We start from the raw sequence: 17506 nt of genomic DNA, 5'->3' as shown, positions 1-17506 counted from the left end.
CGGGACTGGGCTGTGGATGGATCCCACTCCCAGCACGTGGAAGCCGAGGCAGGGAAAACACGGGCTGTGTTCCTCCAAGACCGGGAGCTCGCCTCCAGCATTTCCAGCATCCCGCTCGTCCTCATGGGCCGCACGCTGCTTTGATCATCTGTGAGGACAGATCAAACTTATTTCAGAGAAGAATTAGCTCCAGAGTAGACGTCCATCCCCTAGGGAGAGCTGCAGCACCTCCTCCCCAACAGAGCTGTCTTTTTTATTATTTTTGCCACGATTCCTACTGTTTCTCTTTATTAATACAATACAGAACTTTCTTCAAGGAAAGCAAGAGGGCCTTAAGCCTATTTCAACTCTACTGTTGACTTGTTAAAAAACATATGCGAGTCATCCCGAAGGTGCTGGCAGAGCCTGACGCCCTCTGTGTGAGGAACCCCGGGAACCGCTCAGGGGGCACAGACCCCTCCCCGATGGCAGCGGACATGGCCTGCTCAGCCCCACGGCTGCTGTACGGGGGCAGGCTGCCTCCAGGGGCTCAGCTGCAAAGAGAGAAGATCGTGGGGTGAGTAGACAAAGCCCAGAGTGCTGTGGGGTGCAGGGGGCCCACCCCTGGTGTCTCCCTGGAGACCTGCTGTCCCCCACACGCAGTGTGACTCCCAGTCGGCGCATGGGGGTTGAACTGAGTGACGGGGAGCAGGTGGGGAGCCCTGGCTCAAGCTGGAGGAAGTGGGAGGGGGCTTTCCTCCCCAGCCCCCGAGGCGGCAGGGGTGAGTAGAGGGGAGCAGAGGGAACGGAGGGCTATACCTAAGGCCTGTCGTGGTTAGGGCACGAGGGGTGCACCACTTCACAGGTTGTAAGTGCCCTGTATAGTGAGCTTTGAAAATGTATCCCGCTGCGTAACCAACACCCCAGGCAAGATGCAGAACTTTTCGCTATCAGGTGTTTGCACACTCATATCTTGTTCTTGGTAACGTTATTCACAACAGCTAAAAGGTGGGAACAACATAAATTATCCATCATTGGATGAATAGACAGACAAAATGCGGTCCATCCATAGAGTGGAATATTATTTACCCTTCATAAGGAAATTATGACACCTGCTACAGCGTGGAAGAAACTTGAATATATAATGCCAAATAAAATAGGCCGGATAAAAAAGGACAAATATTACATAATTCCACTTATACAAAGCACCTGGAATAATAGATCCACAGAGACAGAAGGAGTGGTGGTTGCTGGGGGAGGAGGAAATGGCGAGTTAGTGTTTAGCGGGTGCAGAGTTTCAGTCGGGGGTGCTGAAGAAGTTCCAGAGATGGATGGTGGCGGTGCCTGTACAGCAGGCTGGATGTCCTCAGTGCCACTGAGCTGTGCAGAGTGGTTAAAACGTAGCTTTTGACATTATGTATTGCTTACCTCAATTAAAAAAAATTTTAAAGACATGGAACTTCTTCGTCGCTTCAGGAACTTCCCCCCTGCCCCCTTCCAGTCAATCCCCTCCCCCACAGGCCGCCCTGTTCTGCTCCCGTCACCGTGGATTCGTTCTGTTGTGAACTTGCTGTGAGTGGAATCGCCCAGTGGGCACCCTTTGTTGTTGGGCTTCTTTCACTCCACGCGGTGCTTCTGCAGTCAGCTGTAGTGTTACCTGAATCCAAAGCTCATGTTCTATTGCTGAGTAACATTCCATTGTAAGAATATTCCACAGTTTGTTTATTCATTCTTTTTTTTTGTATCAATGCATTTTATTTATTTTTTTAACATCTTTACTGGAGTATAATTGCTTTACAATGGTGTGTTAGTTTCTGCTGTATAACAAAGTGAATCAACTATACATATACATATATCCCCATATCCCCTCCCTCTTGCGTCTCCCTCCCACCCTCCCTATCCCACCCCTCTAGGTGGACACAAAGCACCGAGCTGATCTCCCTGTGCTATGCGGCTGCTTCCCACTAGCTATCTGTTTTACATTTGGTAGTGTATATATGTCCATGCCACTCTCTCACTTCGTCCCAGCTTACCCTTCCCCCTCCCCGTGTCCTCAAGTCCATTCTCTACGTCTGCATCTTTATTCCTGTCCTGCCCCTAGGTTCTTCAGAACTTTTTGTTTTTTTTAAGATTCCATATATATGTGTTAGCATACGGTATTTGTTTTTCTCTTTCTGACTTACTTCACTCTGTATGACAGTCTCTAGGTCCATCCACCTCACTACAAATAACTCAATTTCATTTCTTTTCATGGCTGAGTAATATTCCATTGTATATATGTGCCACATCTCCTTTATCCATTCATCTGTCGATGGACACGTAGGTTGCTTCCATGTCCTGGCTATTGTAAATAGTGCTGCAGTGAACATTGTGGTACATGACTCTTTTTGAATTATAGTTTTCTCAGGGTATATGCCCAGTAGTGGGATTGCTGGGTCGTATATGGAGTTTCCTTAAAAAACTGGCTCTTTTTTTTTTTTTATAATCTCCCTGATGACGTGGCTGTTTACTCCCTTCTCATTTTCCTATTTGTCACCTCAATGTTGACACCTATACACCTCTCTGTATAGTCTAGAAGCAATTCCTCTGTGTGAGTATATATGGTAGAAATATCTTCTCCTGGTCTGCAGCTTGCCTTTTCATTTTCTTAGCAGTGACTCTTGCTGTTTAAGCAAGAAATTTATTACAGGGCATTATGTAGCTACAGAATCACTGGCAGGAAGTTCAAAGGCTGAGCTCCCAGGAACAGCTTCTGGGCTCACACAGGAACCTGGCCTGGGGAGCAGCTGCTGCTGTAGCTGCCACCAGAGCCATGTTGCTTCCGTCTCATTCAAGAAGCCTCCAATGATGTCTTCTGTGTTCTTAAACTTTTTATTTTGATATAACTTTAGACTTAAAAAACTTGCAAAGATAGTACAAAGAGTTCCCATATGCCCTTGACCCAGTTTCCTGTCATGTTAACGTCTTATGTAACAACGGTACAACTGTCAAAAGTAAGAAATTAACGTTGGTAAATACTATTAACTAAATTACAGACTTTATTCAGATCTCGCCAGTTTTCCCACTGATGTTCTTTCTCTGATCCAGGGTCCAGTCCAGACACCACATTGCATTTACTCATCATATCTCCTTAGCCTCCTCCAGTTTTTGACAGTTTCTCACACTGTCCTTTTCTTTCATGACATTGACTCAATTAGTATTTTATTTTGTCCTTGAATTTTACACCCTTAAAAAATTTACTAATTTATCCTAGTAGTTTTCTTTTAGATTACTTAGGATTTTCTCCATGTATAATCATTTCATCTGTGGGGCAAGAACGAGTTTTACTTCTTCTCCCATTTTTATGCGTTTCATTTTTTTTTCTTATCTTATTTCACTGGTCATAACATCCAGTCAGTGTTGAATAAAAGTGAAAAGAATGGACATTCTTGCCATGGTCACCATCTTGAGGGAAAATCACTCAGGTCCTTGCCACTGAACCTGATGTTAGCTGTAGGTTTCTCATAGATGCCTTTTTATCTCATTGAGGAAGTTCCTTCCATTCCTTGTTTGCTGAGAGTTTTCAAAATGAATGAGTTGAATTTGTCAAATGGTTTTTTTGTACTTATCGAGATGATTAAATGGTTGTTCTCCTTGCTCTACTAATGTGGTGAATTACAGTTGATCTTCAAATGTTACAATAACCTTGCATTCCTAGAATAAGCTCAGTTGGTCATGGTGTATTCTCTTATATATTGTCAGTTTAATTTGCTAATATTTTGTGAATGATTTTTGTGTCTCTGGTCAAGAAAGATATTGGCCTGTAATTTCCTTTCCTCTTTCATTATTCTCAAGTTTTTATATCAGGCTTATACCGGACTTACAAAATGTGTCAGAAAGTGCTGCCTCTTTCTTTCTTCTCTGAAAGAGTTTATGTAAGATTTATCTTATTTCTCCTTCAGATATTTGGTAGCATTTGCCAGTGAAGCCCTCTGAGCCTGGAGTTTTCTTTGTGAGAGATCTTTAATTACAGCTGCAATTTTTTTTTTTTTTTTTTTTTTTTTTTTTTTTTGCAGTACGCGGGGCTCTCACTGTTGTGACCTCTCCCGTTGCAGAGCACAGGCTCCAGACGTTCAGGCTCAGCGGCCATGGCTCACCAGCCCAGCCGCTCTGCGGCATGTGGGATCTTCCCGAACTGGGACACGAACCCGTGTCTCCTGCATCGGCAGGCAGACTCTCAACCACTGCGCCACCAGAGAAGCCCTCCAATGTCCTCTTGTTCTGCTCTCTAGTGATTCTTTTCCATCAGAATTGACCCATGTTTGAAGATCAGTAGCTTTCTCTGTCTTCTTTCTGCTCATAGAAATCTGGAGGCCCAGAATCGCCTTTTCATCTTGAACAGTATCGCCCCCCGCCCCGCCCTTAGTCCAGCTGGTAGTGCTCTTATTAATATAATTCTCTTAAAATTTTTGTAGGTCTCCTATGAGTCTTCTAAGCGTTTCCTCTATGCCCCCAGAAGTCACAACTGTAATTCTTTTCAAGACAGACCTCTCTCTACTTTGGACATGTCAGGATTCTATGAGACAACGCCCCTCAGGTTTTTAGAAGCCCTCTTTCTCTTGCTGAGAGGGTCTGTAAGACTCTTAAACGTGGTCTGAGCTCTTAAGAGTCATACCCTTAATTCCGTCTTTACTCTGAGGCCATGTGTTCCTTTAGGAATATTTTGCTGACTGTCGAATCTGAAAATGTGAAATACTTTTATTTTTCAATCAGCTAGGTAATCCGAATTCTTTTACATTCTCTCTAAATTCTGCCTGCAAACAGCAGGGGTTTTGTTTGGGGATTTTTAAAGCTCATCTCTTCCTTCTGTATCTTATCCTATACCGATTCACCCTTCTGTATCTTATCCTATACCGATTCACCCTGTCTGGCTCCACGTCACAGAATGTTCATGAGTGAGATCGGTTCCAAAGGGGGCCTCCTCCCTGTATGAGCCTCAGAATGGTGAACACTGGCAACTGATCAAGTATAGTTCCTCACGGGAACTGCCACAGCCCTTTTCCCTGTGGGCTTTCGTGTCACGGTGCAGTGGCACCTGGGGGTTTAGGGAACAAGGCGTGTGCTCTTCTTGCATCACACAGCAGCTCGCTCGCTCTCACCTCTCTCTCCACTGCCCCCTGTCCCTCCCCAGACCCCTCCCTTCCCTTCTCTGCTTCCTAAGGGAACTATTTAGTACTAACACGTCTGTCAGGGCCCCTTCCCTAGAGTGGAGCTGCAGAGGGAGGAAGCCGTTCAGAGTCGCTCCGGCCCACAGGCTCGAGACCACCGGCCTGGTCCAGCAGTGTGATGGAGGCCCCGTCCGCACACCCGGACACAGCCTGGAGGCCTCTGTCTCCCAAGGCCCCGCTTCCTCTGCACACGCATGGGCGCTCCTACCTTCCTCTGGAGTCTGCGGCCCCGGCCCCCTGGGAGGGCACAGAGCCCGTCATAGACACAGGACCCTGGGCTGAGGGGCAGGCCTTGACCATCCCGTCTCAGGACTCTGCGCCGCATGCCCATTCATCCTTCTTTCTCCTTCCAGCTCCCAATTCATTTCCCCACGTGTTACCAAAGTTAGGGAAAGGTGAGGGGGTGGCTGTGTTCAGAGGCTGCTCTGCTTCCCTGGGCTTCCCTGGACTCCACTGGGTTCTGCAAAGTTGCCTACAGGGCTCCATGGGGGAGATGTTCCCAAGAAGAGAAAGAGATCACTTTTAATATCGGTCTTTGTCAAGTTCGCTCTCAGCCAAAGGTGAAACGGGGTCCTCGGCGTCCATGCCCGTCTGTGATGCTGCAGGTGAGGCTCAGCTGGGAGCTGGTCCCCTGAGCGCTAACCCTTGACGGGGCTGCCGCCTGCATCGCGAGTCTGTGGCCAAAGAGCGCTGCCCGGAGCGACGTGCACCCTCTGCACGCCCCGTGCCCACTTCAGGAGTACCTTCACGTGGGCAGCCTCAGGCCTGACCCCTCCAGCACCGGATGCCGCCGTCCGTGGGTTCTGAACACACGTGGCCACGGCTGGGCGACCCAGGCTGATCTGGTCCCCGTGTCTGTGGGAGACACAGCAGCAGCCCAGCAGCCCGGGGTGAAAGCTGCTGTGAAAACAAGGATTTCTCTTAGAAAACATCAATGTCAGAGAAGACAGAGGCGGTGAGAATGTTCCAGAGGAAAGGCGAGTAAGGAGGCAGGGCAGCTAACTGCAATCCCTGCTCCTGGACGGGTCCTAGGTTAGAAGGGAGTGTGGGAAGGGCATTATTGGTCGATTGAAGTTCTGCGTCGACGCTGCAGTTACTGAAGTTGGAAGCAGTGCCCTGACCCCTGAGACACACCCTGAAAGTTTGGGATGAATACCCACGATGCGTCCCTCCCAAGCGGCTCAGAAAAAATAGGCAGGAGATCAGCAACGATGCTCTCAGCAGGACGTGAATCTGGGCGAAGGATTGGTGGGCGGGCGCTACGTGGTTCTGTTCCGCCAGCTTTCCTGTCGGTTTGAAATTACTTCCAAGCAGAAACTTTTCAGAAAACTGTGTTGTTTTCTGAGGGCCGGCCTGGGTGTCGAGCGAGTGCCCAAGGCAGCCTGAGGGGGCCGGGGGTGGGACCGCAGGGCAGGCAGCTGCCCAGGGCGCCGTTTAGCGCGTGTAGATCTGCAGACTGTCTGAGGCCTTTCCCTGAAAGCCGGGCCCATCCACCAGCAGTGCGCAGACACTAACCTCTTTCCGTTTTGCTGGCAAGGCAGTAGCAGGCTATTGAACGGCGTGGGGCAAAGCGTCTGCCTTAAGTGTTTGGATCTGGGGGAGGCTGAATACCTGTTGTCTCTCCCCATTTGCTCCTAAGCCCTCAGATACCCTTAACGTTTGGATTGATTCTCCTCATTGGGCCTGTCTTCAATTTGGTTTCAGGCACTTTCCAATAAGTGCGCCAAGTGCTCTGGGGCTCCGGAGAGGCACTAAAGAAATCAATACGTGCTCATCAGCAGCATCGCAGCGGTTACGAGAGCCGGCGGCCCCCGAGCTGGCCCGCCTGAGGCGCACGTCCTCCCGGGCTGCCTCCCGGCCGGCCGGTTCCGTCTCCGTGATGGCCGGTGTGGCCTTATCCGTGCCTCGCTGTTAGCGGGGGGCTCGAGCCCTCCAGCTCCTGTCCCAGACGCCTTGAGGGTCACGGTCCAGGGTTGCACGTTCGTGTCCTTCCCTTGCTGGTCCAGACGAGAGCCCCCAAGACTTGGCCTGCCCCCCGGAGCCTGCCGTCGCTCGGGGCGGGGGCAGCGGCACGCCCACGGGGATTCCAGACCCGCTTCGGTCTCCGGGGGTTTATGCCAGGCCTGCCCTACCTGGGTATTTGCTGGGTCCTTTTGAGGAAGGACTGGGGTCACTGATTCCATGAATCGTTCGCGTGTGGAAACAAGAATAGTCTTGACACCCGCGCAGCACTTTACAGTTTCTAAAGCTCCCGTGTGGACGTTGTGCATCTCAACGGAAACTCACAATCTTCCCAAGAGGCGGGTACGCAGACGGAGGCCTCTGGGCTCTCAGGGCTGAGCCGGGCCAAGCTCTGGGCCCACCTGCCCACCGTGCCCCCAGGCACTGTCCATCCAGACTGCGGGCCGAGGAGCTCCCCTCGGGCAAGCTGGGTTCCCAGGTGCCCCCGATCAGCAGCGCAGGAAAGGGAGATGGACTTTCCTCTCCTCTGCCGTTTGTTCGAGCGGGAGAGCGAGCCGGGCTGCTTGTGCACTGCTGCTTTCCTTCAAGTCGCCGGCAGGGCTTTCCCAGCCTGAAAGGGTATCGACTAGCTTGTGATTCAGCGGCGTCCACCGAGCCACCGCCCCCCACCCACTGCAGAGCTCACAGCGGCGGGAGGGCGGGGCTTCCCGTGCGTCCCGCGCTGCGTCCGGTTCCACCCCCGTGACCCTGGCTTCCGCTCCCGCAGCCGGGCCCTTCCGGATTCTGTCACAGCGGGGCTCTGCCGCCGTGTCCGGGGTGTTAATGGCCCCGTGAGGAGAAGGCGGGTCTGCTGCCCCTACGAGGTGGTGCCGTTTGCTCCGAAGTGCCCAGGGCCCTCCTGCCGCGCCGTCTCCACTTCCCAGGCCCATGGCTCTCTCCCGGCCCGTCTGTTTCAGGGCTGAGAACTTCCGCTCACCGAGGGCTCGAGCCAGGCCTAGAGAAGGCTGCTGAAGCCGTGCTGGACGTGGCCCCGTGGCAGTGCCCAGGGCCCCCGCCCCGTCCCCTCAGGACCCGCGTGGCCCTCCCGTTGCCGCTGCAGAGTTGTGCACAGCGTCCTGCCCGGCCCCCCGCTGGTTTGTCCATCAGACTCCGACTCCTGCTGCCCTTCACTTCCAGGTGGCGGGGAAGAGGCAGTGCTTCCTGGCTTCCTCCTGCAGACACCTTGAGACGGACAGTGTCCAGGTGGGTCACCCGGGGGGTCACCTCTAGGGTGGCAGAGGCCAGTGATCCCGGTAACTGGGGACAAAGCCTGGCTGTGACGCAGGCTTCTTGAGAAACAGGCCCTGGCCGGCAATGAGAGTGCAGGTCCTGGTGACAGCAGGTGCTGTGCTCGCTACAGCCCGTGCTGCAGCTCCCATGGCCCGCAGCCTCTGACTCTGCGTGCGTGTGCACGGCCCACGTCTGCGGCTTCGGGAGGGCCAGTTACGGGATGCTATTGACGAGACATTTATAAATATTTAATCTTCACATTAAAAATATGGTACAGAAGAACCATTAGTAGCTGACAATAAAAAGGCTTTCTCTGCTGATTGTAGGGGCAAAAGAATAAGAGGGCAGATTTTGATTGGGCTCAAGGACAGCGCTGTAAGTTGGAAAAACGTAAATGAGTGTTGTTTACAAGGTGGTTACGGCTCAGACCTGTGGTCAGGATCTAAAACTGGCCTGTCGTTTGCTCAGAGTCTGTGCAAAGTACAGACCGTCCATACAAAACAAAATGGATGGTTTCTTTATGTCTGGTGCCATTAAGAATGGAGGAGAAAAGTTCAGCCCAAGATAAAAAGCTTAAATCTTGATTTTTCCCTTCCCCCTCTCAAAAAAATGGATTCCTTGCTCTGTAAATTATCCAGCTCTTGTCCTTGGATTGGCGGTTACTTCAGGCTGGTTTGGACATTGCATAATCTTAAATATTGATTCTTGTTTGACTAAAAAACAAAAAGCCGAGTCCAAGTGCACCAGGCCCTACCGGTCCACGTGGCCAGGAAATCACCTTCGCCATAGCTCACTTCTAATGGCCTCCAGCCTTCCTGACAGCGAGATCCATTCCGATTAGAAAAGTTCTAGGAGAAAAAGCAACGGTTGGCATCACTTTCTCCGTCACAGCAAGCGCTGGGTTGACTCCTGCCCACATCTGACTCTCAACTGCCCCCCTGAGCTTTCTGGACCGAGCAAAGCCCGGACAACCCAACATCCATCATCCCCTTCCGCGTGAAGTTCCCCGCGTCGGACCCAGTCGAGGGCTCTGCACACCGCGTGGGGGGAGAGGGGTGCATGCTCGGCCCCTAGAGACACTGAGTGGGTTCAGAGCTGGAGTACAGGCACAGTCTGGCCCACATGCAGAAGAAATAATGTCCTTTTAGGAAGAAAATAATTTTCATACGGCAAAGCTACGTGGTGTGGTGTTTGCAGCTGTACCACCAAGGCCCCCAGGCACCGAGATAATTAGGGCTTGGGTTTTAGAAGGATGAAGAGAATGGTCTTTGTGTAAATCCATTAGAGTTTAAAATGAACCACTTCTCATCCCTGCTGCCGCACCGGCCACTCAGTGCTGGTGGGGAAGCGGCAGACGTCACGCCGAGAACCCGCCCCTCCTCCCAGAGCCCGCAATGCCACTTCCGTGACTAAATGCAGAAGGAAAACCGAACCGTGAAATACTGCTTCCGTTGGGCAACGTGTGGTCCAGTTTCATGAACGGCAGTTAATTTTTCGCGTCCTCTGCGGCTGCAGGTTTCATCGTCTGTCACCTAAGCAGTCAGCGCCGCGTACCTGTCAGGGCCATCAGAGGCGGGAGATCTGTTGACTCATTTCTTCAGTTTGATGCTTAAAAGGCCTTCCTCTGAAAAGTCTTCTAGCTACTCCAGCTGCCACTGGCATTACATCCAGGACCATGGGTGTTTGCGATGGAATTGCACGTTCAGGTGGGGCGAGGGGCCCTGGTGTCGCCACGATGCCGTCAACTGTCTTCCTGCCAGGTCTGGGGCCCCTTGCAGGCTGGGCTGGCCTTCCTCGTGTTCGAAGCTTTAGCCCCTCAGTGCTGACGGACATGAGGCCCGAGAAGCGGTGTTGGCTCGCCGGCAGGTGAGTACGTGTAGGCACCGGACACAGTCACTGCTGGAGAGAACAGTGTGGCAGTTTCTCGCAAAGCTGAACCTTCTCTTGCCGTATGATCCAGCAGTCACACCCTTTGGTAGTTACCCAAAGAGCTGAAAACGTGTCCACACAGAAACCTGCCTGGGAATGTTCATAACAGCTTTACCCATAACTGCTGACACTCAGAAGCAGCCAAGATGAGGTGAATGGCTTAGTAAACTGGTGCATCCAGACAGTGTCGTACTATCAGCGCTGAAAAGGCATGAGCTCTCGAGGTGACTAGATGAGGAGAAAGCTTCAGTGCGTATTCAGAGTGAAAGGAGCCAATCTCTAAAGGCTACTTATTGCATGATTCCACCTATGTGACGTTTTGGAAAAGGCAAAACTATGGAGACAGTAAAAAGACCAGTGGTTGCCAGGGACTGGGGAGAGAGAACAGGCAGGGCACAGAGGGTTTTCAGGGCAGTGAAACTGTCCTCTGTGATGGTGGCTGCATGTCATTATACACTTGTCCAAACCCATCAAATGTACGACGCCAAAGTGAACCCTAACGTAAACTCTGGACTTTGGGTGACCATGATGTGTCAGTGGAGGTTCATTAATTTTTTTTTTTTTTTTTTTTTTTTGCGTTATGTGGGCCTCTCACTGTCGTGGCCTCTCTCATTGCGGAGCACAGGCTCCGGACGTGCTGGCTCAGCGGCCATGGCTCATGGGCCCAGCCGCTCCGCGGCATGTGGGATCTTCCCGTACCGGGGCACGAACCCGTGTCCCCTGCATTGGCAGGTGGACGCTCAACCACTGCGCCACCAGGGAAGCCTAAGATTCATTAATTTTAACAGAACGTACCACTCCAGTGGGGGTGTGCATTATGGGAGAGGCTGTGCTTGTGTGTGCTTGCGTACGGAGCATCTCTGTACCTCCCGCTCAATTTTGCTGTGAACCTAAAACTGATAGTTTTAAAAAATAGCCGATTCACTGCCTGTTAATGCAGGGGACACGGGTTTGAGCCCTGGTCTGGGAGGATCCCACATGCCATGGAGCAACTAGGCCCGTGAGCCACAACTACTGAGCCTGCGCGTCTGGAGCCTGTGCTCCGCAACAAGAGAGGCCACGACAGTGAGAGGCCCACGCACCGCGATGAAGAGTGGCCCCCACTTGCCACAACTAGAGAAAGACCTTGCACAGAAACGAAGACCCAACACAGCAAAAATAAATTAATTAATAAACTCCTACGCCCAACATCTTCAAAAAAAATGTTATTAATATTACTCAAATATTTTAATAAATGTTAATTTAAATTAAAAAAAAATAGCCCATTCAAAACACACGGCATTCCCAGCAGGCACTGTCCTACCCCGGCCATGGCCTCCAGTGCTTGAGTTGGCAAATACGCCTCCCAGAAGGCTGGTCACCTTGGCTAGATTCCCCACTCTCCTTCCTTCCCAGCCGGTGACCAAGCACATCTTCGAATCGACGCATAAAGACTAGAGGAGGTGGATGGGGAGTGTGGCTGTGGTCCCTTCCTAGTGGACGAGGCTGGTCTGTGGCGTGGGCATGGGGCCGGAGCCCTCTGCTCCCTCCGAGCTGGTCCCTGCATCACGAGGCACGTCCAGGGTGTGCCCAGCAGGGCCAGAGAGGCCCGCCTTCGTGTGATTTTACCTCCACCCCGCCCGTCTTTCCATCAGGGCAAAGCCTTCCCAGATTTAGCAGAAGGTTGACCCTCTGCCGTGGTGGTCAGCATTCACGCGTTCTGTGTTGCCCGTTCATGTGTCTTGTTTAGGACAGATTGGAAGAGGCGGGGTCAGCATGGCCAGCCAAGGCTGTCTTCAAGGCCTGCTTGATTTGTTGAGGTTCCCCTGAGGCTGTATTCTTTCTTCAGACTATTGGTGTCTGAACCAGATCATGGCAAATGCTGGTCTGGGAAGATCAGACATGAGTGGCCTCACAGAAGGGAGGATCCTGGACGGCCCTTCTTTGCAGGATGTACTGTTTGAAGCCCGGTGCTCTGACCATGTGAACCACCTTCCAGCCCAGTTCCAAACCAGCTACTCAGGAGCAGCCACACGCGCAGCCAGGAGGCGCCACCTAGATGCTGAAAAGTAGACGTGGGTGCCTGAGGCACTGCCGTCTCCTGCCTGGGTGGCCAGCAGGCCCCTGCACCTTTCCCGGTACAGAGATGTCCCACAAATGGGCGGTGGACAGTGGCGATGGGACCACTACCCAGAAGACTCCACCAGAGGCGGGAGGGAGCTATCAAAGTACTAGAATAAAATGTAAGAAAAATTTGCTTGTAAATCCTAGGACGGGGAACATCATCAGAAGCAAAGAACCAGAAACCAGAAACGTGGCCGGGGCAGGGACAGAGAGGGAGAGAAGCCCAGAGCAAAGCCGATGACTTAGAGAAGGTATTTGGGACATATAAATAGGCAAAGAGGTAAGAGCCATAAAATACAAAGAGCTCCTGCAAGTTAATAAGAAAAAGACAAACAACCCAGTAGAAAAGAATGAGCAAATGATATGAACAGGCACTTCACAGAAGAAATACAAATGGTGCACAAATATATGAAAATATACTCAACCTACTAGTAACTAGAACAATGCCATTAAAGCAGTAAGATAACATTGTTACCAATTATATTAGCAAAAATTTTGACTGATAACAGCTTCCCTGGAATACAAGTCTGTCAGAAGCAGTACATGTTTGTCTCTGATTCACAGCTATATTCCTAGCACCTAGAACAGTGCCAGGCACCTAATAGGCATGCAATAAATTTTTAAATTTTTTTTAATTGCCAAAATATACATAACATTTACCATTTTAACCATTTCTAAGAGTACAGTTCAGTGGCAGTCAACATTCACATTGTTGTGCAACCTTCACCACGATCCATCTCCAGACTTTTTCATCTTGCAAACCTGGAACTCTGTCCCCATTAAACACTGACTCCTCATTCCCCTCCCCAGCCCCTGGCCCCATCATCTACTTTCTGTTTCTATAAATTTGACTAATCTGGGTTCCTCATATGAGTGGAATCATAAACAATTTGTCCTTTTATGACAATAAATATTTTTAAATGCAGGCAGGAATGAATTATTTATTATGGGTAAAGGTGTGGTGAAATAGATATTTTCGGTTTCCTTCTATTTTTTCCAGTTTTATTGAGGTATAATTGATATACAATGTTGTGTAAGTTTAAGGTGTATAACCATGATTTGATATATGTATATGTTGTGAAATACTACCACAGTGAGTTTAGTTAACATCTATCACTTCACACAGTCACAAAAAATATTTTTTCCTTATGATGCAAACTTTTAAGATCTACTCTCTTAGCAGCTTTCACATATACAAAATGGTTGTGTTAGCCATAGTCAACATGTTGTACATTACATCCCCAGAACTTATTTGTCTTATAGCTTACAAAATGAAAGTTTGTACCATTTGACCACCTTCATCCAATTCCCCCAGCCCTCCACCTCTGGCAAGACAAATCTGCTCCGTTTCTATGAGTTTGGTCACATCTAAGGGAAATCATACAGTATTTGTCTTTCTCTGTCTGACTTATTTCACTTAGTGTAAGGCCCTCAAGCTCCATCCATATTGTCACAAAGGGCAGGATTTCCTTATTTTTTTATGGCTGAATAGTTCCATTATTCCATTATATATTTATACTGGATTATTGTAATACTAGTATTCCATTATATAGATACCGATCTATCTTACATTTCCATTTTATATATATATATTTGTTATATATACATGTATGTACCTATCTCACGTTCCCATTTATATGTATTTTTCCCATTATGTTCTTAATTTGTTCACCTGTCGTTGGACACTTTTACCTTGTTCCCAGGTCTTGGCTGTTGTAAATAATGTGGCAGTGAACATGGGAGTGCAGGTATCTCTTCAGAACAGTGACTTCTTTTCCTTTAGATATGTATCCAGAAGTGGAAATGCTAGATCATATGGTAGCTCTATTTTCAATTCTTTGAGGAACCTCCATACTGTTCTCCACAATGGCTGCACCAATTTACATTCCCACCAACCGTGCTCAAGGATTCCCTTCTCTCCACATCCTCACCAGCATTTGTTATCGCCTGTCTTTTTGATGATGGCCAATCTGAGAGGTGTGAGGGGACACCTCATTGTGGTTTCGATTTGCACTTTCCTGATGATTAGTAATGTTGAGCATCTTTTCATGTATCTGTCAGCCATTTGAATATTTTCTTTGGAAAAATGTCTGTTTAACTCCTTGGTCCATGTTTTAATTGTATTATTTGGGAGGGGACTGCTATTGAGTTTTATGAATTCCTCATATATTTTGGATATTAACCCCTTATCAGATGTGTTTGCAAACATTTTCTTCCATTCCGTAGGTTGTCTTTTCACTTTGCTGATAATTTCTTTTGATGGACAGAAGCTTTTTAGTTTGATGTAGTCCCACTTGTTTATTTTTTATTTTCTTGATTGTGCTTTAGGTGTCATATCCAAAAAATCGTTGCCAACACCCATGTCAAGGAAATTTTCCCTATGTTTTTTCTAGGAGTTTTATGGTTTCTGGTCTTACATTTTAAGTCTTCAATGCATTTTGAGTTAATTTTTGTGAGTGGTATAATTTAGAGGTCTAGTTTCATTCTTTTACATGAGAATTTCCAGTTTTCCAGCACCATTTATTGGAGAGGCTGTCTTTTCCCCGTCATATATTCTTAGGTCCTTTCTCATAAATTAATTGACCATATATATGCATGGGTTTATTTCTGGGCTGTCTATGCTGCTCCATTGATGTCTGTGTTTGTTTTTAATGCCATTACCATACTCTTGATTACTATGGCTTTGTAATATAGTTTGAAATCAGGGCACGTGATACCTCCAGCTTTATTCTTCTTTCTCAAGACTGCTTGGCTATTTGAGGTCTTTTATCTATACACATTTTAGGATTTTTTTTCCTATTTATTTCTGTAAAAAAAAAAATGCTGTTGAAATCTTGATAGTGACATTTAACCTATAGATGGCTTTGGGTAGTATGGACATTTTAACAATATTAATTATTCCAATGCATGAACACAGGATATTTTCCCACCTATTTATGTCTTCTTCACTTTTTCTCATCAATATCTTAATAGCTTTCAGTGTAGAGATCTTTCACCTCCTTGGTTTCATTTATTCCTATGTATTTTATTGGTTTTGATGCTATTGTAAATGAGATTGTTTTATTTATTTTTCAGATAATTCATTGTTAGTTTACAGAAGTGCTACTCATTTTTGTGTGTTGATTTTGTATTCTGCAACTTTACAGAATTTGTTGATTAGCTCTAACAGAATTTCAGTGGGGTCTTTAGGGTTTCCTATATATAAAATCATGTCATCTGCAAATAGAGACATTTTTACTTCCTTTTTTTTTTTCCCAATTCTGATGCCTTTTTTCTTTTTCTTGCCTGATTGCTGTGGCTTGGACTGCCAGAAATAGATATTTTCTTATGTGTTGGTGATTGAGAGTATTTGGCAATACCTATCCAGATTTAAAGTTCATTTAAAAAGTGAACCAACCTCTGAAAAGGCTATTCCATTTCCAGAGCTACCTATGTGTCAGAAGATGCCTTCACGTTCCTGCATTGAAGCCCAATTTCACCCTGTGTCCAATCCTGTCATAGATATGAATATACCTCATATTATCAATGAACCACTGGAAACTCCTTCCTTCTGATACTTTGTTATATAGAAAAATTAAATTTTATAAAGGTAAAAAATAAAAAATGAACCAACAGTACCACTTCAGGGACTGCTCCATGCAGAAATACTGATTTGTGCACAAAGACATAAATACAAGAATGTTCTCTGTTAGTTTTTTATGTAAACTTGTTATTGAAATATAACGTTATTACTAAGAAACTCACGAACCATAAGCATTGAGCTCTGTGGCTTTGTACAAAGTAAACATAGCAGAATCCCTTGTACTACCCCACCCAAGGGAACCTCAGTTCTGACCTTTCACACCACTGACTCACATTTTGCCCTTTTGAACTTTATATGAATGGACATCAGATGATGTGTTCTCTTTTGTGCCTGGCTTCTTTCAGTTGACATGACGTTAGTGAGAGTCATCCAAGTGAATGCACATAGTGATGGAAGATTTATTCTCACTGTTGTATAGAATATTTATATTGTGTGAACGTGCCACAGTTTTACTTACTTGTTTTGATCCTGATGGAGGTGTTTCCAGTTTGGGGCTATTAAAAATAGTGCTGCTCAGGGAAATTTCGGGAGGCGATGGATACCTTGGTTACAGTGATGGTTTCACAGACACGTGCATATATCCAAACTCATCAAATTATGTACATTAAATATGTGCATATTTTGTATATCAATTATACCTCAGTAAAGGTGTTAAAATAGTGCTGCTGTTAACATTGCCGTTGGTGTGTTTTAGTGAGTGTGTGTGCACATTTCTGTGGGCGTATGCCTAGCAGTGGGGTTGCTGAGTTGTAACCTTCAGTGTTCAGTAGATAAGTGTCTACCCTAGTATGTGTACCAATTTACACTCCCGCCAGCAGTGCATAAGAGTTCCCATTGATGCACGTATTCCCCAAAGCAAGACATTGTCTGTACTTTCATAATTAGCCATTCTGGTGGAGGTGTAGTGGTATCACTTTGTGGTTTAATTTTCTTTTTCCTGATGGTTAATGAAGTTTAGCATCTTTTTTAAATTTATTGGCCATGTGAATATCCGGTTTTTGTGAATTGCCTTTTCAAGTCTTCTGTCCATTTTTCTATTAATCCGTCTGCTTCTACTTATTGATGTTCTTTATATTCTGATATGAGTTCTTTGTCAGTTATATATCTTGCAAATATCTTCTTCCACTCTGTGGCTTGCCTTTTTATTCTGTTAAAGGTATCATTTTGAAGAACAGAATTTCCTAATTTTAATGTAGTCAAATTTATCAGTTTTTTATTTTATGGTTGAAGGTTTTGTGTCCTGCTTAGTATATCTCTGCTTGTCACAAGTTTATAAAGATATTCTCCTGTGTTTTCCTCTAAAAATGCTGTTGTTTTATCTTTCACATTTAGCTACAGATCTGTGTGGACTTGATTTTTGTGTGGTGTCTGAGGTAGGGGTTCAAGGTTTATTTTGTTCGGGAGACAGAGCCAGTTGACTCAGTACCACATGTTGACCCAACCTCACTTTGTCACATGGGTGGTTCTGTTTCTG

General features: G+C 47.3%; 1 protein-coding gene across 3 annotated transcripts in view; it reads left to right on the top strand.

Annotated features, from left to right (window-relative positions):
• MGMT (O-6-methylguanine-DNA methyltransferase) overlaps positions 1–17506 on the top strand; it is a 344140-nt gene that overhangs the window by 314466 nt on the left and 12168 nt on the right. For 2 of the 3 annotated variants that reach the window (XR_011246747.1, XR_011246748.1), the window contains exon 6: positions 305–556. The gene's annotated coding sequence lies outside the window, so the exon portion shown is untranslated. Of the gene's footprint in view, positions 1–304; positions 557–8104; positions 8307–17506 lie in introns of those variants that run through there. The other variant, XR_011246749.1, reaches the window with a different exon arrangement.

Source organism: Delphinus delphis, chromosome 16 (assembly GCF_949987515.2).
Source record: "Delphinus delphis chromosome 16, mDelDel1.2, whole genome shotgun sequence".
NCBI classification, from domain to species: domain Eukaryota; kingdom Metazoa; phylum Chordata; class Mammalia; order Artiodactyla; family Delphinidae; genus Delphinus; species Delphinus delphis.
The sequence above is the reverse complement of the archived record's forward strand: the minus strand, read 5'-3'. Positions and strand labels throughout refer to the sequence as shown.